This window comes from Neoarius graeffei, chromosome 1, assembly GCF_027579695.1.
Source record: "Neoarius graeffei isolate fNeoGra1 chromosome 1, fNeoGra1.pri, whole genome shotgun sequence".
Lineage (NCBI taxonomy): Eukaryota > Metazoa > Chordata > Actinopteri > Siluriformes > Ariidae > Neoarius > Neoarius graeffei.
This window is the reverse complement of record NC_083569.1, coordinates 19,520,732-19,543,166: the sequence shown is the minus strand read 5'-3', so window position 1 is coordinate 19,543,166 and position 22,435 is coordinate 19,520,732. Positions and strand designations below refer to the sequence as shown.

The window sequence follows — 22,435 nt, the reverse complement described above, 5'->3', positions numbered from 1 at the left end:
AGCTGATTCATCATATGTGCAGCTCAGTGTGGTTTTGCTGCCTTCAGTTGAAGTTATGATTGTTTGGTCTGGTTTCATGCGTTCATCAACAGCCTCTGCTGAAAACACATTGTAATATACTTTAATAACCACTCAATAGTACTAATTTAAGAACAGTAAAATGGTACATATTTGTATATTGTATGCCATGTTTAATATAGACTTATTGATATTAATTACAGCTGTTGTAACAGCTGGATAAGTAACGGTTTTCCTGAGTGTCAGTTTGGATCTCTCTTGTATAAATGGCAGATTTGTCTCTGTGTCTGTATTGTTACCTCCTACATCTACATTCAACATTTCAAATAAACCTTTTGTTATGCAAATAAAATTACCTAAAATAATACTAAATGACTTAACAACATTGATAACAACCATGAAAACAGAGAGGAAGAGTAACATGGTTGTTCTGAGTGTGTCTCTTGCAGTCGATATGAATGGGAGTGTTGTCTCTGTGAAACTGTGTAAACTGTATCTTACACATCTCGCTCCACCCACTGAGGATTAGATGGAGTCCTACAGATTGTGTTATCAGTCCCTTAACTAACAATATTGTAAACTCAAACCTCATTTTATCTGATATTGCTTATGTGGTGCAACAAATCCATTAAAGAAAGTAATTAATTAAAATCCTGATAATGTAGTTAATGATGCTTTGTGTTGTTAATTGTGTTTATGTTGACTTTGCTGAATTTGATAATATTACACTGTTCGTTAATATAAGGTTTTCTGAGCACATCCCTTAATTTATTCATTTGTGTTCAGTAAGTGCTTTATCCTGGTCTGACTGCTGTGGATCTGGAGCCTAACACTACGTGTGAGGAATTCACCCAGGAAAGGACACCACTCTGGTGTGTGTGACACCACTTTGTATGTGACACCACTTTGGCCTCTGATCAGGGCTGTGTCTCCCTGCTTGTATTGCTTGACCTTAGTGCAGCCTTTGACACCACTGATCATACCATTCTCCTTGATAGACGAGAACATGTTATTTCAAGGGAACAGCCCTCTCCTGGCTCAGGTCTTATTAAACTGATCGTTATTAGTTTGTTGATGTAAATGGTGATTTTTCTATGCACACTAAGATAAATTTTGGTGTTCCACAAGGTTCTGTCTGAGGCCCACTGCTTTTTTCTTTGTTATGCTGATGACACAAAGTTGTATGTTTCTGCAAATCCAGATGAGAGACACCAGTTTAATAAAACTGAGGAATGTGTGAAGGCAATTAGATACTGGATGCTTATTACCTTCCTTCTCCTTAAGAAACCAAGCCTTTATTTGTCACACATACACTCAAGGACAGACTTAAGCACACAGTGAAATTTAACCCATCTGATGCAGTTAACACACACACAAGTGAGCAATGAGCACACACACAGAGCAGTGGGCTATGCTACAGCACCCAAGGAGCAGTTGGGCATTAGGTGTTTTGCTCAACTGCACTTCAGCCAAACCTCATGGCCACCCCATGTTAACCGAAAGACTGCATGTCTTTGAACTGTGGGGGACACTGGAGCACCTGGAGGAAACCCATGCAAACACAGGGAGAATATGCAGACTCCACATAGAAAGGCCCTCGTCAGCTGCTGGGCTCAAACCCAGAACCTTCTTACTATGAGGGGACAGTGCTAACCACTACACCACCCTGAACTCTGACAAGACAGATGTACTTGTACTAGGACCACATGCGGCTAGAAGTTATGTTGCCTGCCCTAACTTTTTCCCTATTTTCTGGTTTTCTCCAGAAACAACAACATAGGTGTAGAACTGGGTATGGACGGCATGGGCATGTCCCTACCAATATTTCTGACTGAAGATAAAGTGAGGCCATGGTTCTGTGTATCTCGCTCAAGGGCATTTCAGCCCAACACCACCCCATGTTAACCTATAAGTACTTTGAACTGTGGGGTTAACCAGAGCTGACACAGGGAGAACATGCAAACTCCACACAGAAAGGCCCCCGCCAGCCGATGGGCTCAAACCCAGAACCTTCTTGCAGTGCGAACCACTACATCCCCCTGCTGCAAAAGGTAATAAGTTTTTAAAGCCTCCCCGTCGGGGAGCCGAAACCCAGTCTTCCGCATGACAGGCGGAGATACTGTCCACTATACTAACGAGGATGACATCATGAGTTTTGTTAGGTTTTATTATTATGTAGGTTTATATAAGTATTATTCTTGACCAAGAAGGCAGCAATTTATATTTGTGACAAAATTAAGGATTAATTTCTGTTCAGTTAAAATGACCTTATGTCTCGGCTGGACATTGTTTGGGAACATTTTGTTTATTTTGATATGAAATGTGTATTTTTGATCAGATATGTGTCTGAACGGCGCCAAGGTCTGCAATGATGCCACACACACCCACAGCTGCATATCCAGCGTGTATTTGGGATTAAAGTTAAATTTAAAGCCATGATTCATGTTAGTTTTATAGTTTATAGTTTTGTATTAGCCTTATTGCTGCACAAAGTGTTAAGACTGTATATGGGAGAGCTTTTTAAGATCCTTTATTATTTTGGACTATTGCATATACTATGGCAGTGATTTAGATTTAATTGTTAGATCTAAGATGCATTCAATGATTTAAGTTAGTTTTATAGTTTTAAGTTAGTTTTATAATTACAGAATATAATTTAGGATTGTTAAGACTTTATGATTCTAATGTTAAGACTTTATCAGTTTAATCCTGAATCCTGTTTGACCTTCCTGATGTAGCACTTCTTTGTTTATGTTTCGTATGACTGTCTTTGTTTAGGTTTGTTCTTATTTTTTGTTTACTTTCTTATAACATATCTTTGTTGAAAAATTCCATCACCATCTTAAGTACATATTGCCCTATGTTATATCTGACCTGAAGGGGTGCACGTAAGCAATGACCTTTAAAATCTGTTTGTACCTTGCTATCATGTCATATCATCAGAAATATGTCATTATGTTATGATTTACACACACACACACACACACACACACACACACACACACACACACACACACACACACACACACACATACATCAGAACAGTGATGTAATTAAGATGTGACACACACACATATACACACATATACACACACATAGACACAGATATCAAAATGATGTCACTCACTCACACACCCCCATAGACACACACATACACACATTCATGCACACATACACATAGATATCAAACAGTGATGTCATTTACACACAGATAACACTCGTATATAATAACCCTCTGTATTCTTGTCCAATTGGGGGGAACTTGCGAATAAAGATGTGAACTACATGGGGTTCCTGTCTTTCTTTGCGACTAACCCCCCCCAGAGCTCTGGGTGGCACGAGGGCGGGGGTCCCGAGAAGTAAGTTGACCATTTCCGACTGGGTGAACCCTAAGAATTTGGTGTCAGAAGTGGGATACTTCCAATCAGGTAAGGGGTCTCTTTTAATTGATTAGTTGGGGGGGACTTCTGCCTGGTTGGTAGTATCAGAAAAAAACCCAGTTGTTTATTATTTTGGTTATGTTATTGGTAATCCTCGTAGGCACGGGATGTTTTTATTTTGGTGAACCTCGTAGACTTTTGTTTACGGGATGTTTTTTGGTGAACCTCGTGGAAGAGCCACGGGAAGATTGGTTAAACCTCGTGTAAAAGCACGGGCAGGCTATCCTCGTAATTTGTTTACGGGAAGGTGATCCTCGTGAAGTGAAGGAGCTGTCACAGGAAGAGCGCACTTTTTATGTTAAACCCATAATAATTACCCTAATTAATCTCGGGACTGATTCCTTCGTGCCACCATGGGGGGAAAATTGTATTGTATTAAGGTCCCCGGACCCCGAGAAAAAACCCACGGGATTGGATGAATTGCTGTGGTTTAGCATTCTACACAAATTCTAGACAATTTGGCCGGCTCAGTTTTGATTTATCCTCATTCAGGTATTTGCAATCTCTAGGAGCTGTATAATGTATCTTTTATTGTTTCAGCATTTACAGTGGTGCTTGAAAGTTTGTGAACCCTTTAGAATTTTCTGTATTTCTGCATAAATATGACCTAAAACATCATCAGATTTTCACACAACTTCTAAAAGTAGATAAAGAGAACCCAGTTAAACAAATGAGACAAAAATATTATACTTGGTCATTTATTTATTGAGGAAAATGATCCAATATTACATATCTGTGAGTGGCAAAAGTATGTGAACCTCTAGAATTAGCAGTTAATTTGAAGGTGAAATTAGAGTCAGGTGTTTTCAATCAATGGGATGACAATCAGGTGTGAGTGGGCCCCCTGTTTTATTTAAAGAACAGGGATCTATCAAAGTCTGATCTTCACAACACATGTTTGTGGAAGTGTATCATGGCATGAACAAAGGAGATTTCTGAGGACCTCAGAAAAAGCGTTGTTGATGCTCATCAGGCTGGAAAAGGTTACAAAACCATCTCTAAAGAGTTTGGACTCCACCAATCCACAGTCAGACAGATTGTGTACAAATGGAGGAAATTCAAGACTATTGTTACCCTCCCTAGGAGTGGTCGACCAACAAAGATCACTCCAAGAGCAAGGCGTGTAATAGTCGGCGCAGTCACAAAGGATCCCAGGGTAACTTCTAAGCAACTAAAGGCCTCTCTCACATTGGCTAATGTTAATGTTCATGAGTCCACTATCAGGAGAACACTGAACAACAATAGTGTGCATGGCAGGGTTGCAAGGAGAAAGCCACTGCTCTCCAAAAAGAACATTGCTGCTTGTCTGCAGTTTGCTAAAGATCACGTGGACAAGCCAGAAGGCTATTGGAAAAATGTTTTGTGGATGGATGAGACCAAAATAGAACTTTATGGTTTAAATGAGAAGTGTTATGTTTGGAGAAAGGAAAACACTGCATTCCAGCATAAGAACCTTATCCCATCTGTGAAACATGGTGGTGGTAGTATCATGGTTTGGGCCTGTTTTGCTGCATCTGGGCCAGGACGGCTTGCCATTATTGATGGAACAATTAATTCTGAATTATACCAGCGAGTTCTAAAGGAAAATGTCAGGACATCTGTCCATGAACTGAATATCAAGAGAAGGTGGGTCATGCAGCAAGACAACGACCCTAAGCACACAAGTTGTTCTACCAAAGAATGGTTAAAGAAGAATAAAGTTAATGTTTTGGAATGGCCAAGTCAAAGTCCTGACCTTAATCCAATCGAAATGTTATGGAAGGACCTGAAGCGAGCAGTTCATGTGAGGAAACCCACCAACATCCCAGAGTTGAAGCTGTTCTGTACGGACGAATGGGCTAAAATTCCTCCAAGCCGGTGTGCAGGACTGATCAACAGTTACCGGAAACGTTTAGTTGCAGTTATTGCTGCACATGGGGGTCACACCAGATATTGAAAGCAAAGGTTCACATACTTTTGCCACTCACAGATATGTAATGTTGGATCATTTTCCTCAATAAATAAATGACCAAGTATAATATTTTTGTCTCATTTGTTTAACTGGGTTCTCTTTATCTACTTTTAGGACTTGTGTGGAAATCTGATGACGTTTTAGGTCATATTTATGCAGAAATATAGAAAATTCTAAAGGGTTCACAAACTTTCAAGCACCACTGTAGATAAGGCATTACTGGATATGCACAAATATCCAATATTAATAACAATAAACTTTAAGAATGAATACAAGGCTTCAATGTTTGACAAAAAAAAAAAAAAGTGTAAATGTTATGTGCTCTTTTATCATCGTGGGAATTTATTATAGCTCTAAATAAATATTGAAGGGGTTTTTTTTGTTAAAAAGAATCCGTATAACTTTATTTGTACGCCCGTATACTATGTTTATTGAATCAAATCCGTATAAAATACGGACATTCTGTATATTCATTATGATCTCAACGAAAGCTTCACTGAATCGATTCTTTAGAACAAACTCGCATGCGTGTGAATCAATTTACTTGATTCTTGACTCAGAAACTACGGAAACCTTATTTGTATTCCTGCTTTTAAATTGTAAACAATAATCACACTTTCATGCTGCATGAAATTAAAGTATGAACTTTCCTCAAACCATTACGTGTGCATGAACTCAAACAAATGCAGTCCATGCGTCTGTATCGATTCGCTCGATCGAGTCATTTTTATGTTTCGTCCCGAAAAAGATCCGAATCGTTTGTGAATCTCATCACTGTTACGGGAGGAGAGAAGAGATGCTCTTCCCTCAACAGAGAAAATTTGCTTCGTAATCAGCTAGTTTCAGCGTTTGGTGAGTAGATCATCTGTATTTTATATTCATTGTGTGTCGATAGTCCGAAACTTGTAACTGGAAATTCACGAGTGGTCCGCGAGCAGTCTACAAGACTATTAATGTGTTTTAATAATTAATAGTGCATCGATTAATGCAGTTTCATGTCTAGATCTTATAAATGATGAATACGAAGTAGTTAAAACTAAGACAGAAGTATGTGACGGCAAAATTGTGATGATTATGTGTGAATAACATTAGAACTCCAGTTCCCATAATGCTTGTGAGCTAGGCATGCGCACTAGATGGGAGAGAACAGATATGGAAAAGGTGTAATAAAAGGCATCAAATATATTTACCCTACTTGTGAATGGAAATGCCGAAAAGTTTAATGTTTAACCTAATGTTTAATGTTGATCTAAAACATTTTAAAACTGATCGTGTAGTGGTATTTTTATTAATCATATGTAATTCTAACCTTTAAATATCCTATATACTCCTGTTTCTAACGCGTTTTAGCGAAATGTGGACTTGTCTTGTCTGGGAAACATGCAGTTCGATCAACAGCGAGCTAACCTGCTCTTTACTTCATTTTTGACATTTTTTGAATAATTGTCGTCGTATTATAAATATAATATTTTGAATAATTGTTCCGTAGCAATATGCTCTGTCTCTTTTCTCAGTCAACATTGAGATGAGACTCCCAGACTGTTACAGAGCTATAATATAAACAACCAACCCATGCAAGAACAGCAGACAAGGACACACAGAAATCTGCAATGGGCAGAGAAAATCATTATTTTTGGCACTTTCTCACACCCGCGTGGGTTTCCTCTGGGTGCTCCGGTTTCCCCCACAGTCCAAAGACATGCAGGTTAGGTTAACTGGTGACTCTAAATTGGCCGTAGGTGTGAATGCGAGTGTGAATGGTTGTCTGTGTCTATGTGTCAGCCCTGTGATGACCTGGCGACTTGTCCAGGGTGTACCCCGCCTTTCGCCCGTAGTCAGCTGGGATAGGCTCCAGCTTGCCTGCGACCCTGTAGAAGGATAAAGCGGCTAGAGATGATGAGATGAGACTTTCTCACACAATAAGAAATTTAATAAGTAATCTCTTTATATTACTAGGTAAATTCCATATACATAAAGTCAAAATGTCCAAGATAACCGATTCTCATTCCCATTATTTTTAATTGAATTAAAAATGTATTTTGAGTCTCTGTCACATATTGAATCCAACAAAGAGTGCTTATCAGCTATTCAATTTTATTCAAATTACATTCAGTGAAATTGTTTGTCATTTCAATTTGCTCTGTTTTATATTTCTTTCTTTAAACTTATTGCTCCTTATGAGGCTAAGCTTAAACATGTTCCTCCTAATTTCGAACTATTGATATGAAATGTTCTGATTAACTGTTTGCTGAGTTTTAAACCTACATACTTTTGCCTTTAAAAACCACAGATGATATGGAATGGATAGGCCTTTAATGTATTTAGTTAACCATAATTTTTTTCAGCAAGAAACAGAGTTAACAAACGTTTACTTGAAGAATGTTGAGAAAAAAAAAGGAAAAAATTTTTTTCCTTCCAGTGGTGTTTATAAATCGGAGACTTGGGTTTATCTTTATTTAACCATTAAGAAAAAAAACATCATAAATTATCATGATTATGATACATTGGCTTGTATAAGTATTCATTGTCCTTGAACCTTTCCGCATTTTGTTGCACTGCAACCTGGAACTTAAATTGACATGAAACTAAACAAAATATGATTCAATATTCATGTGCATCCTGTTTATGTTAAGCAGTACCTCTCTCTCTGGATCGATGTCATCCTACAGTCTCTTCTCGAGCAAGGCGTGGTGAGATCGTGCACCAGCTCGCACAATACACCTGTCAATCCAGTACCTAAACCCGATGGTACCTGGCGTTTTACACAAGATTTACGTAAGATTAATGAATTGATTGTTTCTTCTGTAATGTCACAGGTTCCTGCTCATCATTGCTGTTTTTCCATTAATGATCTCTGTTCTGCCTTTTTTCACGCACATGAGGAGATAGTGTTTGGACTCAAGGTTTCATTGACTCTCCTGCTGTAATTCAATTTCATAACGCACTCTGTGACCTCTCCCTCCCTCAGGACTCTGTGGTCTGTGTGTTCTGGTATCTGCTGAGTCACCAGAATTCTGCCAAGACACTGACACTTGCGCCTGCTCCAACATCTGGCGCACAAGGGCTTTAAGGTTTCCAGGACCAATGGACACTTAAGTATTTGAACTTTTGAAGTTTGAACTTTCTCAAGGCTGTCATTCTAGACACAAAACGCCCTGCAACTAAACATGCACTGATGTCTTTTCTGGGTCAGAAAATGGATCCCTGACTGCTCTTTATATGACAAGCTTCTCCGTTCTGCAATCTCTCATCACGATCCACTGCAACATCCTTTGACCTGGACTGACACTATGGTGGTTGCTTATCACTCCCTCAAAAGCACCCTTTGTTCCGCCCCTGGATTTATCTGATCACTTCAAGCCCTTCCACCTCTATGCCTGTGAACACCAAGGCACAGCTGTTGGCCGGGAGCATGAAGGGGGAAGATGCATCATTGTGCGTTTTTATCCAAAACATTAGACATTGTTGCTCAAGGCTTACCTGCGTGTCTGGGAGCTGTCTCCGCATGTGCTTTGATGGTTTTAGATGCAGAAAAATTGGTCTTGTCTCACCCACTGATCTTGCACTCGTCACATCAAGTTAAACAGGTGTTGCAAAATTTACAGACCCATTAAATTAATTTATCAGTAATTTAATTGATAATTAAATTAACATATGACTGTTTATTCTCTGTTCTACTAACAATCTCGAAATTCGTGTCACATTTCCTTTTGATAATGTAGGTCACGCTCTCGCACGCTTCCTTAATTCTCAGGATGATACTTGGGATGACATTGATATTGTCTGTCTAAAAATCGTACATACTACTAGTATCAGGTCTGATCTCTCCTCCAGCCCTCTAGGGATGGGGGAAGTACTCTTTGTTGATGGTTCTTGTTCTAAACCCTCAAACGGTGTATAATATTTATAATTTATAATATTTATCATACCTCTGTGGTTACTCTGTGTGTTCACTGCCTGATATTCTGCATGAGGCATACGCTCTTCCTTTCTCATTTGATTTTTGTCATCTTGATTGTGGACAAATTCTCTAAATGGGTAGAAGTTTTTTCCTGTTCTCGAGAGAACACGAAGTTAGTTACTCGTACTCTGGCAAAAGAAATAGTACCTAGTTATAATAATAATACTAATACATTTTATTTATAAGTGCCTTTCAAGGTACCTAAGGACACTGGACGGTAAAAAAGAAAAACAAACAATAAAAGCAGAACAATAAAATAACAACAGTAAAATAATAAGAAATCAATAATAATAATTATTGTTATAGTTATGGGGTTCCAGACGCCATAGACTCAGACAAAGGTACCCCTTTCACCTCAAAAGTCACACAAAACCTTTGTAAGTATCTCTAAACTAAACTGGTGTTTTCACATTCCTCAATCCTCTGGTATCGTAGAACGTACTAATCGAACACTGAAAGACAAATTAATTAAGGCCATGCAGGACACAGGTTTGGCTCTGTAATCCATAATTCATTCTGGCTGAAATTTGTGTGACACCAAGAAATTATTTTTGGAAGACCTTTCCCTCTCCCCTGGAAGAAGGGAACTCCGGCTCCGGGTACCTCTGATGTGAAAATGCATATGGATGAGTATTCTGCAGCCCTTATAGATAAGTTGTATAAAATTTGTACCAAGGTCAATAGTACAATATTATCTCCACCACACACCCCTTTCACGTGGGAGACAAGTGCTGGTGTGACTTTTTAAAGTAACGATTTGGACAATTGGGAAAACCTAGATATGGTGGGCCTGCAGACATAGTCGCCATTACTTTTCTGTTTTAACTGATCTTTTTCCATAGTGGATCCATGCCACGCGATTGAAGAAGGCTCCATAACAAAGTTGTGTTACAATGACAAGTTTGCTACTAACGTTTTCTCTGTGTCCCTTTCCAGTCTCTGTTCTCTCTCTCTGTCTCTCTATTTCTGAGCTCTACACAGATTTGACGTGATCTGTGTGCAGCCCTGGCCGACTGAGAATCCTCGGGTTGCTGCCTGTGGGACATTGTGAACAAAGAGGGGAAGAGATCTTGCGCTCCGTTTGGAACCAGTCATCCTCACTACAACCATGACAGTCCTCATCACGGGTTTCGTGACTGCTTCATTGTTGCTCGGGGCAGGGCTACCCGCCCGAGCCTTTGTGACTGCTTCATCTTTGCTCGGGGCAGGGTTACCCGCCCGAGCCTTCTGGACCACTTCATTGCTTGGAGCAGGGTTACCCGCTCGAGCTGGACAACATCTTCTGGCAATTCGCTAACTGGACTGCACAAGCGCACACCACACGAATGTGTTATGTCTTTCATCTGATGCCGTTTTCTACTATTATTACACATCTCTATGCTCTGAAACTCTGTATTCTTACAGGACTCTGTTCTCACTATAGGTCAATATGCCTTCTAATTTCACTTTCCCTCACTGTTTTAGAACAAATTACTCTGAAGGAAGTAGCGTGTATTTGGGACGAATTAAGAGGTTTTGAGTTTCTCTAAGCTCCGGTGAGGTGGGACGAGGGCTGATCGGGCATGCCCGCCCTCTGAGCACCAATATACGTCAAGAAGGGCAAAGATTAACTCAAGATTAATTCTCGATGTAATCACATATATGATCGTGAGGTGATAATGATCATATATGATCCTAGGATTTGATAATAGTGATACTATTATCAAAGGGGGGGATTGTTAGGTTTTATTATTATGTAGGTTTATATGTAGGTTTATATAAGTATTATTCTTGACCAAGAAGGCAGCAATTTATATTTGTGACAAAATTAAGGATGAATTTCTGTTCAGTTAAAATGACCTTATGTCTCGGCTGGACATTGTTTGGGAACATTTTGTTTATTTTGATATGAAATGTGTATTATTGATCAGAGAACGGCGCCAAGGTCTGCAGTGATATCAGACACACCCTCAGCTGCATAGCGCAACGTGTATTTGGGATTAAAGTTAAATTTAAAGCCATGATTCATGTTAGTTTTATAGTTTTGTATTAGCCTTATTGCTGCACAAAGTGTTAAGACTTTATATGGGAGAGCTTTTTAAGATCCTTTATTATTTTGGACTTTTGCATATACTATGGCAGTGATTTAGACTTAATTGTTAGATCTAAGATGCATTCAATGATTTAAGTTAGTTTTATAGTTTTAAGTTAGTTTTATAATTACAGAATATAATTTAGGATTGTTAAAGACATATTCTTATTTGTTATTTTGCTTATGATTGTCTTACTACATACTGATGAAATCAAGATGTAATTTGCTGACTTAGCACACGTTCATGTGTTAAGAAATTATAATTTTAATATTTTAGCTTTTCATCCTTTAGCTTTTAGATCCTTTAAACTATTTAACTTGGCATTAATTTCTGATGCATTTGACCTTCGTAGACTAGACATATTCTTATTTTTTGTTTACTTTCTTATAACATATGTGTTTAAAAATTCCATCACCATCTTAAGTACATATTGCCCTATGTTATATCTGACCTAAAGGGGTGTACATAGGCAATGACCTTTAAAATCTGTCTGTATCTTGCTATCATGTCATATCATCAGAAATATGTCATTGTGTTATGATTTACACACACACTGATGGAGATTATTTGACCTGCCCCAAGATCAAGCTGCTCACTTGCACGCAAGTCAAACACACACACATACATCTGAACATTCCATCAGAACAGTGATGTAATTAAAATGTGACCTGCTCACACACACATAAACACAGATATCAAAATGATGTCACTCACTCACACACCCCCATAGACACACACATACACACATTCATGCACACACGCACATAGATATCATTGATGTCATTTACACACAGATAACACTCACATATAATAACCCTCTGTATTCTTGTCCAATGGGGGGAACTTGCGAATAAACTACATTGGGGTTCCTGTCTTTCTTGGCAACTAACCCCCCCAGAGCTCTGGGTGACATGAGGGTGGGGGTCCCGAGAAGTAAGTTGACCGTTTCCGACTGGGTGAAGTCCAACAGATACTGAGGTCAGTGGGCAATTCAAGAAATAAAGCCAAGCAAACTGAAAGGAATCTGTGATAGCTCACCTTCGGAGCTCATCAGAGGAGCATATCAGCAGAAAAGCAGTGTGCAGTTAGTTGATTTGGTCATTGTTGCAAACAGTGCCAAGGTTGTGGGTTTAATCCAAACAGTGGCTGTTTTCACAGATGTGCTGCTTTGAATGTGGCGAAAGAAATTTGATCTTGACTTGGCTGAAAGTGCAGATGATTCGGCTGGTTTGCAAGATGACAAGAATGTTTTTCTCTGTAAAATGCAAGTAAGATGGAGGCTTTGGAGAATGTGGGCATCGATCCCACTACCTCTTACATGCTAAGCAAGCACTCTACCACTTGAGCTAATTCCCCTGCTATGTTTGAGCGTTTGTCCAACTACTAACCAGAAGCTCCCCAACCTGCCCTTCCTGGCCTGCTCGTTGCTCTCTGGAACCATGCCTGAGTTTCCATTGGTTGGTTGGTTGTTTATTTTCAAGTGAGCGACTGCCCAGAAGCAGACTTTTGTTCTGGGGGAGTGTATTCTGACTCCCATTTGCATGAATACCAGGTGGTAAGCTTCACGGGTTTTGCCCCTAAAACAACGCAATCTCCTCACATGGAGTCCCTGGCATGCTTCTCACACTTTTGGGGCATGCCTCAGGAAGCATTTGTTGCTTCATTGTTCAATGAGAGCAGTTGGCTGGAAGGTGGTGAAAAGTGCCTTTTCACGACAGCAGCTTGCTTTTCACCAGCAGCTTTAAGAATACAAGCAGGTAAGCATCATATTTTCAGTTTGTAAAAGCTGTCTCAGCTGACTTTGCACTCGAGCGAGAGTTAGAATTTCATAGTGGATGGTGGGACTATGACAAGCCTGTTGAAAAATGTGAGTTGGAGATTCTGAGGTCAGTGGGCAATTCAAGAAATAAAGCCAAGCAAACTGAAAGGAATCTGTGATAGCTCACCTTCGGAGCTCATCAGAGGAGCATATCAGCAGAAAAGCAGTGTGCAGTTAGTTGATTTGGTCATTGTTGCAAACAGTGCCAAGGTTGTGGGTTTAATCCAAACAGTGGCTGTTTTCACAGATGTGCTGCTTTGAATGTGGCGAAAGAAATTTGATCTTGACTTGGCTGAAAGTGCAGATGATTCGGCTGGTTTGCAAGATGACAAGAATGTTTTTCTCTGTAAAATGCAAGTAAGATGGAGGCTTTGGAGAATGTGGGCATCGATCCCACTACCTCTTACATGCAAAGCAAGCGCTCTACCACTTGAGCTAATTCCCCTGCTATGTTTGAGAGTTTGTCCAACTACTAACCAGAAGCTCCCCAACCTGCCCTTCCTGGCCTGCTCGTTGCTCTCTGGAACCATGCCTGAGTTTCCATTGGTTGGTTGGTTGTTTATTTTCAAGTGAGCGACTGCCCAGAAGCAGACTTTTGTTCTGGGGGAGTGTATTCTGACTCCCATTTGCATGAATACCAGGTGGTAAGCGTCACGGGTTTTGCCCCTAAAACAACCCAATCTCCTCACATGGAGTCCCTGGCATGCTTCTCACACTTTTGGGGCATGCCTCAGGAAGCATTTGTTGCTTCATTGTTCAATGAGAGCAGTTGGCTGGAAGGTGGTGAAAAGTGCCTTTTCACAACAGCAGCTTGCTTTTCACCAGCAGCTTTAAGAATACAAGCAGGTAAGCATCATATTTTCAGTTTGTAAAAGCTGTCTCAGCTGACTTTGCACTCGAGCGAGAGTTAGAATTTCATAGTGGATGGTGGGACTATGACAAGCCTGTTGAAAAATGTGAGTTGGAGATTCTGAGGTCAGTGGGCAATTCAAGAAATAAAGCCAAGCAAACTGAAAGGAATCTGTGATAGCTCACCTTCGGAGCTCATCAGAGGAGCATATCAGCAGAAAAGCAGTGTGCAGTTAGTTGATTTGGTCATTGTTGCAAACAGTGCCAAGGTTGTGGGTTTAATCCAAACAGTGGCTGTTTTCACAGATGTGCTGCTTTGAATGTGGCGAAAGAAATTTGATCTTGACTTGGCTGAAAGTGCAGATGATTCGGCTGGTTTGCAAGATGACAAGAATGTTTTTCTCTGTAAAATGCAAGTAAGATGGAGGCTTTGGAGAATGTGGGCATCGATCCCACTACCTCTTACATGCAAAGCAAGCACTCTACCACTTGAGCTAATTCCCCTGCTGTGTTTGAGCGTTTGACCAACTAACTACCGCAAGCTCCCCAAACTGCCCTTCCTGGCCTGCTCGTTGCTCTCTGGAACCATGCCTGAGTTTCCATTGGTTGGTTGGTTGTTTATTTTCAAGTTAGCGACTGCCCAGAAGCAGACTTTTGTTCTGGGGGAGTGTATTCTGACTCCCATTTGCATGAATACCAGGTGGTAAGCTTCACGGGTTTTGCCCCTTAAACAACCCAATCTCCTCACATGGAGTCCCTGGCATGCTTCTCACACTTTTGGGGCATGCCTCAGGAAGCATTTGTTGCTTCATTGTTCAATGAGAGCAGTTGGCTGGAAGGTGGTGAAAAGTGTCTTTTCACGACAGCAGCTTGCTTTTCACCAGCAGCTTTAAGAATACAAGCAGGTAAGCATCATATTTTCAGTTTGTAAAAGCTGTCTCAGCTGACTTTGCACTCGAGCGAGAGTTAGAATTTCATAGTGGATGGTGGGACTATGACAAGCCTGTTGAAAAATGTGAGTTGGAGATTCTGAGGTCAGTGGGCAATTCAAGAAATAAAGCCAAGCAAACTGAAAGGAATCTGTGATAGCTCACCTTCGGAGCTCATCAGAGGAGCATATCAGCAGAAAAGCAGTGTGCAGTTAGTTGATTTGGTCATTGTTGCAAACAGTGCCAAGGTTGTGGGTTTAATCCAAACAGTGGCTGTTTTCACAGATGTGCTGCTTTGAATGTGGCGAAAGAAATTTGATCTTGACTTGGCTGAAAGTGCAGATGATTCGGCTGGTTTGCAAGATGACAAGAATGTTTTTCTCTGTAAAATGCAAGTAAGATGGAGGCTTTGGAGAATGTGGGCATCGATCCCACTACCTCTTACATGCTAAGCAAGCGCTCTACCACTTGAGCTAATTCCCCTGCTATGTTTGAGCGTTTGTCCAACTACTAACCAGAAGCTCCCCAACCTGCCCTTCCTGGCCTGCTCGTTGCTCTCTGGAACCATGCCTGAGTTTCCATTGGTTGGTTGGTTGTTTATTTTCAAGTGAGCGACTGCCCAGAAGCAGACTTTTGTTCTGGGGGAGTGTATTCTGACTCCCATTTGCATGAATACCAGGTGGTAAGCGTCACGGGTTTTGCCCCTAAAACAACCCAATCTCCTCACATGGAGTCCCTGGCATGCTTCTCACACTTTTGGGGCATGCCTCAGGAAGCATTTGTTGCTTCATTGTTCAATGAGAGCAGTTGGCTGGAAGGTGGTGAAAAGTGCCTTTTCACGACAGCAGCTTGCTTTTCACCAGCAGCTTTAAGAATACAAGCAGGTAAGCATCATATTTTCAGTTTGTAAAAGCTGTCTCAGCTGACTTTGCACTCGAGCGAGAGTTAGAATTTCATAGTGGATGGTGGGACTATGACAAGCCTGTTGAAAAATGTGAGTTGGAGATTCTGAGGTCAGTGGGCAATTCAAGAAATAAAGCCAAGCAAACTGAAAGGAATCTGTGATAGCTCACCTTCGGAGCTCATCAGAGGAGCATATCAGCAGAAAAGCAGTGTGCAGTTAGTTGATTTGGTCATTGTTGCAAACAGTGCCAAGGTTGTGGGTTTAATCCAAACAGTGGCTGTTTTCACAGATGTGCTGCTTTGAATGTGGCGAAAGAAATTTGATCTTGACTTGGCTGAAAGTGCAGATGATTCGGCTGGTTTGCAAGATGACAAGAATGTTTTTCTCTGTAAAATGCAAGTAAGATGGAGGCTTTGGAGAATGTGGGCATCGATCCCACTACCTCTTACATGCTAAGCAAGCGCTCTACCACTTGAGCTAATTCCCCTGCTGTGTTTGAGCGTTTGACCAACTAACTACCGCAAGCTCCCCAAACTGCCCTTCCTGGCCTGCTCGTTGCTCTCTGGAACCATGCCTGAGTTTCCATTGGTTGGTTGGTTGTTTATTTTCAAGTTAGCGACTGCCCAGAAGCAGACTTTTGTTCTGGGGGAGTGTATTCTGACTCCCATTTGCATGAATACCAGGTGGTAAGCTTCACGGGTTTTGCCCCTTAAACAACCCAATCTCCTCACATGGAGTCCCTGGCATGCTTCTCACACTTTTGGGGCATGCCTCAGGAAGCATTTGTTGCTTCATTGTTCAATGAGAGCAGTTGGCTGGAAGGTGGTGAAAAGTGCCTTTTCACGACAGCAGCTTGCTTTTCACCAGCAGCTTTAAGAATACAAGCAGGTAAGCATCATATTTTCAGTTTGTAAAAGCTGTCTCAGCTGACTTTGCACTCGAGCGAGAGTTAGAATTTCATAGTGGATGGTGGGACTATGACAAGCCTGTTGAAAAATGTGAGTTGGAGATTCTGAGGTCAGTGGGCAATTCAAGAAATAAAGCCAAGCAAACTGAAAGGAATCTGTGATAGCTCACCTTCGGAGCTCATCAGAGGAGCATATCAGCAGAAAAGCAGTGTGCAGTTAGTTGATTTGGTCATTGTTGCAAACAGTGCCAAGGTTGTGGGTTTAATCCAAACAGTGGCTGTTTTCACAGATGTGCTGCTTTGAATGTGGCGAAAGAAATTTGATCTTGACTTGGCTGAAAGTGCAGATGATTCGGCTGGTTTGCAAGATGACAAGAATGTTTTTCTCTGTAAAATGCAAGTAAGATGGAGGCTTTGGAGAATGTGGGCATCGATCCCACTACCTCTTACATGCAAAGCAAGCACTCTACCACTTGAGCTAATTCCCCTGCTGTGTTTGAGCGTTTGACCAACTAACTACCGCAAGCTCCCCAAACTGCCCTTCCTGGCCTGCTCGTTGCTCTCTGGAACCATGCCTGAGTTTCCATTGGTTGGTTGGTTGTTTATTTTCAAGTGAGCGACTGCCCAGAAGCAGACTTTTGTTCTGGGGGAGTGTATTCTGACTCCCATTTGCATGAATACCAGGTGGTAAGCTTCACGGGTTTTGCCCCTTAAACAACCCAATCTCCTCACATGGAGTCCCTGGCATGCTTCTCACACTTTTGGGGCATGCCTCAGGAAGCATTTGTTGCTTCATTGTTCAATGAGAGCAGTTGGCTGGAAGGTGGTGAAAAGTGTCTTTTCACGACAGCAGCTTGCTTTTCACCAGCAGCTTTAAGAATACAAGCAGGTAAGCATCATATTTTCAGTTTGTAAAAGCTGTCTCAGCTGACTTTGCACTCGAGCGAGAGTTAGAATTTCATAGTGGATGGTGGGACTATGACAAGCCTGTTGAAAAATGTGAGTTGGAGATTCTGAGGTCAGTGGGCAATTCAAGAAATAAAGCCAAGCAAACTGAAAGGAATCTGTGACAGCTCACCTTCGGAGCTCATCAGAGGAGCATATCAGCAGAAAAGCAGTGTGCAGTTAGTTGATTTGGTCATTGTTGCAAACAGTGCCAAGGTTGTGGGTTTAATCCAAACAGTGGCTGTTTTCACAGATGTGCTGCTTTGAATGTGGCGAAAGAAATTTGATCTTGACTTGGCTGAAAGTGCAGATGATTCGGCTGGTTTGCAAGATGACAAGAATGTTTTTCTCTGTAAAATGCAAGCAAGATGGAGGCTTTGGAGAATGTGGGCATCGATCCCACTACCTCTTACATGCTAAGCAAGCGCTCTACCACTTGAGCTAATTCCCCTGCTATGTTTGAGCGTTTGTCCAACTACTAACCAGAAGCTCCCCAACCTGCCCTTCCTGGCCTGCTCGTTGCTCTCTGGAACCATGCCTGAGTTTCCATTGGTTGGTTGGTTGTTTATTTTCAAGTGAGCGACTGCCCAGAAGCAGACTTTTGTTCTGGGGGAGTGTATTCTGACTCCCATTTGCATGAATACCAGGTGGTAAGCTTCACGGGTTTTGCCCCTAAAACAACGCAATCTCCTCACATGGAGTCCCTGGCATGCTTCTCACACTTTTGGGGCATGCCTCAGGAAGCATTTGTTGCTTCATTGTTCAATGAGAGCAGTTGGCTGGAAGGTGGTGAAAAGTGCCTTTTCACGACAGCAGCTTGCTTTTCACCAGCAGCTTTAAGAATACAAGCAGGTAAGCATCATATTTTCAGTTTGTAAAAGCTGTCTCAGCTGACTTTGCACTCGAGCGAGAGTTAGAATTTCATAGTGGATGGTGGGACTATGACAAGCCTGTTGAAAAATGTGAGTTGGAGATTCTGAGGTCAGTGGGCAATTCAAGAAATAAAGCCAAGCAAACTGAAAGGAATCTGTGATAGCTCACCTTCGGAGCTCATCAGAGGAGCATATCAGCAGAAAAGCAGTGTGCAGTTAGTTGATTTGGTCATTGTTGCAAACAGTGCCAAGGTTGTGGGTTTAATCCAAACAGTGGCTGTTTTCACAGATGTGCTGCTTTGAATGTGGCGAAAGAAATTTGATCTTGACTTGGCTGAAAGTGCAGATGATTCGGCTGGTTTGCAAGATGACAAGAATGTTTTTCTCTGTAAAATGCAAGTAAGATGGAGGCTTTGGAGAATGTGGGCATCGATCCCACTACCTCTTACATGCAAAGCAAGCGCTCTACCACTTGAGCTAATTCCCCTGCTATGTTTGAGCGTTTGACCAACTAACTACCGCAAGCTCCCCAAACTGCCCTTCCTGGCCTGCTCGTTGCTCTCTGGAACCATGCCTGAGTTTCCATTGGTTGGTTGGTTGTTTATTTTCAAGTTAGCGACTGCCCAGAAGCAGACTTTTGTTCTGGGGGAGTGTATTCTGACTCCCATTTGCATGAATACCAGGTGGTAAGCTTCACGGGTTTTGCCCCTTAAACAACCCATTCTCCTCACATGGAGTCCCTGGCATGCTTCTCACACTTTTGGGGCATGCCTCAGGAAGCATTTGTTGCTTCATTGTTCAATGAGAGCAGTTGGCTGGAAGGTGGTGAAAAGTGCCTTTTCACGACAGCAGCTTGCTTTTCACCAGCAGCTTTAAGAATACAAGCAGGTAAGCATCATATTTTCAGTTTGTAAAAGCTGTCTCAGCTGACTTTGCACTCGAGCGAGAGTTAGAATTTCATAGTGGATGGTGGGACTATGACAAGCCTGTTGAAAAATGTGAGTTGGAGATTCTGAGGTCAGTGGGCAATTCAAGAAATAAAGCCAAGCAAACTGAAAGGAATCTGTGATAGCTCACCTTCGGAGCTCATCAGAGGAGCATATCAGCAGAAAAGCAGTGTGCAGTTAGTTGATTTGGTCATTGTTGCAAACAGTGCCAAGGTTGTGGGTTTAATCCAAACAGTGGCTGTTTTCACAGATGTGCTGCTTTGAATGTGGCGAAAGAAATTTGATCTTGACTTGGCTGAAAGTGCAGATGATTCGGCTGGTTTGCAAGATGACAAGAATGTTTTTCTCTGTAAAATGCAAGTAAGATGGAGGCTTTGGAGAATGTGGGCATCGTTCCCACTACCTCTTACATGCTAAGCAAGCGCTCTACCACTTGAGCTAATTCCCCTGCTATGTTTGAGCGTTTGTCCAACTACTAACCAGAAGCTCCCCAACCTGCCCTTCCTGGCCTGCTCGTTGCTCTCTGGAACCATGCCTGAGTTTCCATTGGTTGGTTGGTTGTTTATTTTCAAGTGAGCGACTGCCCAGAAGCAGACTTTTGTTCTGGGGGAGTGTATTCTGACTCCCATTTGCATGAATACCAGGTGGTAAGCGTCACGGGTTTTGCCCCTAAAACAACCCAATCTCCTCACATGGAGTCCCTGGCATGCTTCTCACACTTTTGGGGCATGCCTCAGGAAGCATTTGTTGCTTCATTGTTCAATGAGAGCAGTTGGCTGGAAGGTGGTGAAAAGTGCCTTTTCACGACAGCAGCTTGCTTTTCACCAGCAGCTTTAAGAATACAAGCAGGTAAGCATCATATTTTCAGTTTGTAAAAGCTGTCTCAGCTGACTTTGCACTCGAGCGAGAGTTAGAATTTCATAGTGGATGGTGGGACTATGACAAGCCTGTTGAAAAATGTGAGTTGGAGATTCTGAGGTCAGTGGGCAATTCAAGAAATAAAGCCAAGCAAACTGAAAGGAATCTGTGATAGCTCACCTTCGGAGCTCATCAGAGGAGCATATCAGCAGAAAAGCAGTGTGCAGTTAGTTGATTTGGTCATTGTTGCAAACAGTGCCAAGGTTGTGGGTTTAATCCAAACAGTGGCTGTTTTCACAGATGTGCTGCTTTGAATGTGGCGAAAGAAATTTGATCTTGACTTGGCTGAAAGTGCAGATGATTCGGCTGGTTTGCAAGATGACAAGAATGTTTTTCTCTGTAAAATGCAAGTAAGATGGAGGCTTTGGAGAATGTGGGCATCGATCCCACTACCTCTTACAAGCAAAGCAAGCGCTCTACCACTTGAGCTAATTCCCCTGCTGTGTTTGAGCGTTTGACCAACTAACTACCGCAAGCTCCCCAAACTGCCCTTCCTGGCCTGCTCGTTGCTCTCTGGAACCATGCCTGAGTTTCCATTGGTTGGTTGGTTGTTTATTTTCAAGTTAGCGACTGCCCAGAAGCAGACTTTTGTTCTGGGGGAGTGTATTCTGACTCCCATTTGCATGAATACCAGGTGGTAAGCTTCACGGGTTTTGCCCCTTAAACAACCCAATCTCCTCACATGGAGTCCCTGGCATGCTTCTCACACTTTTGGGGCATGCCTCAGGAAGCATTTGTTGCTTCATTGTTCAATGAGAGCAGTTGGCTGGAAGGTGGTGAAAAGTGCCTTTTCACGACAGCAGCTTGCTTTTCACCAGCAGCTTTAAGAATACAAGCAGGTAAGCATCATATTTTCAGTTTGTAAAAGCTGTCTCAGCTGACTTTGCACTCGAGCGAGAGTTAGAATTTCATAGTGGATGGTGGGACTATGACAAGCCTGTTGAAAAATGTGAGTTGGAGATTCTGAGGTCAGTGGGCAATTCAAGAAATAAAGCCAAGCAAACTGAAAGGAATCTGTGACAGCTCACCTTCGGAGCTCATCAGAGGAGCATATCAGCAGAAAAGCAGTGTGCAGTTAGTTGATTTGGTCATTGTTGCAAACAGTGCCAAGGTTGTGGGTTTAATCCAAACAGTGGCTGTTTTCACAGATGTGCTGCTTTGAATGTGGCGAAAGAAATTTGATCTTGACTTGGCTGAAAGTGCAGATGATTCGGCTGGTTTGCAAGATGACAAGAATGTTTTTCTCTGTAAAATGCAAGTAAGATGGAGGCTTTGGAGAATGTGGGCATCGATCCCACTACCTCTTACATGCTAAGCAAGCGCTCTACCACTTGAGCTAATTCCCCTGCTATGTTTGAGCGTTTGTCCAACTACTAACCAGAAGCTCCCCAACCTGCCCTTCCTGGCCTGCTCGTTGCTCTCTGGAACCATGCCTGAGTTTCCATTGGTTGGTTGGTTGTTTATTTTCAAGTGAGCGACTGCCCAGAAGCAGACTTTTGTTCTGGGGGAGTGTATTCTGACTCCCATTTGCATGAATACCAGGTGGTAAGCTTCACGGGTTTTGCCCCTAAAACAACGCAATCTCCTCACATGGAGTCCCTGGCATGCTTCTCACACTTTTGGGGCATGCCTCAGGAAGCATTTGTTGCTTCATTGTTCAATGAGAGCAGTTGGCTGGAAGGTGGTGAAAAGTGCCTTTTCACGACAGCAGCTTGCTTTTCACCAGCAGCTTTAAGAATACAAGCAGGTAAGCATCATATTTTCAGTTTGTAAAAGCTGTCTCAGCTGACTTTGCACTCGAGCGAGAGTTAGAATTTCATAGTGGATGGTGGGACTATGACAAGCCTGTTGAAAAATGTGAGTTGGAGATTCTGAGGTCAGTGGGCAATTCAAGAAATAAAGC

The 22,435-nt window shown here is 41.9% G+C and overlaps 6 non-coding genes across 6 annotated transcripts; all 6 read right to left on the bottom strand.

The window, feature by feature from the left end:
• Positions 1–13,633: 13,633 nt before the first annotated feature.
• Positions 13,634–13,706, bottom strand: trnaa-ugc (transfer RNA alanine (anticodon UGC)). Its single transcript has one exon. It is a non-coding gene; the product is annotated as a tRNA-Ala (tRNA).
• Positions 13,707–15,449: 1,743 nt separating this feature from the next.
• trnaa-agc (transfer RNA alanine (anticodon AGC)) lies at positions 15,450–15,522 on the bottom strand. The gene has a single exon. It is a non-coding gene; the product is annotated as a tRNA-Ala (tRNA).
• An 835-nt stretch (positions 15,523–16,357) lies between these two features.
• trnaa-agc (transfer RNA alanine (anticodon AGC)) lies at positions 16,358–16,430 on the bottom strand. Its single transcript has one exon. It is a non-coding gene; the product is annotated as a tRNA-Ala (tRNA).
• A 1,743-nt stretch (positions 16,431–18,173) lies between these two features.
• Positions 18,174–18,246, bottom strand: trnaa-agc (transfer RNA alanine (anticodon AGC)). Its single transcript has one exon. It is a non-coding gene; the product is annotated as a tRNA-Ala (tRNA).
• An 835-nt stretch (positions 18,247–19,081) lies between these two features.
• trnaa-ugc (transfer RNA alanine (anticodon UGC)) lies at positions 19,082–19,154 on the bottom strand. Its single transcript has one exon. It is a non-coding gene; the product is annotated as a tRNA-Ala (tRNA).
• A 2,651-nt stretch (positions 19,155–21,805) lies between these two features.
• trnaa-agc (transfer RNA alanine (anticodon AGC)) lies at positions 21,806–21,878 on the bottom strand. Its single transcript has one exon. It is a non-coding gene; the product is annotated as a tRNA-Ala (tRNA).
• Positions 21,879–22,435: the final 557 nt, after the last annotated feature.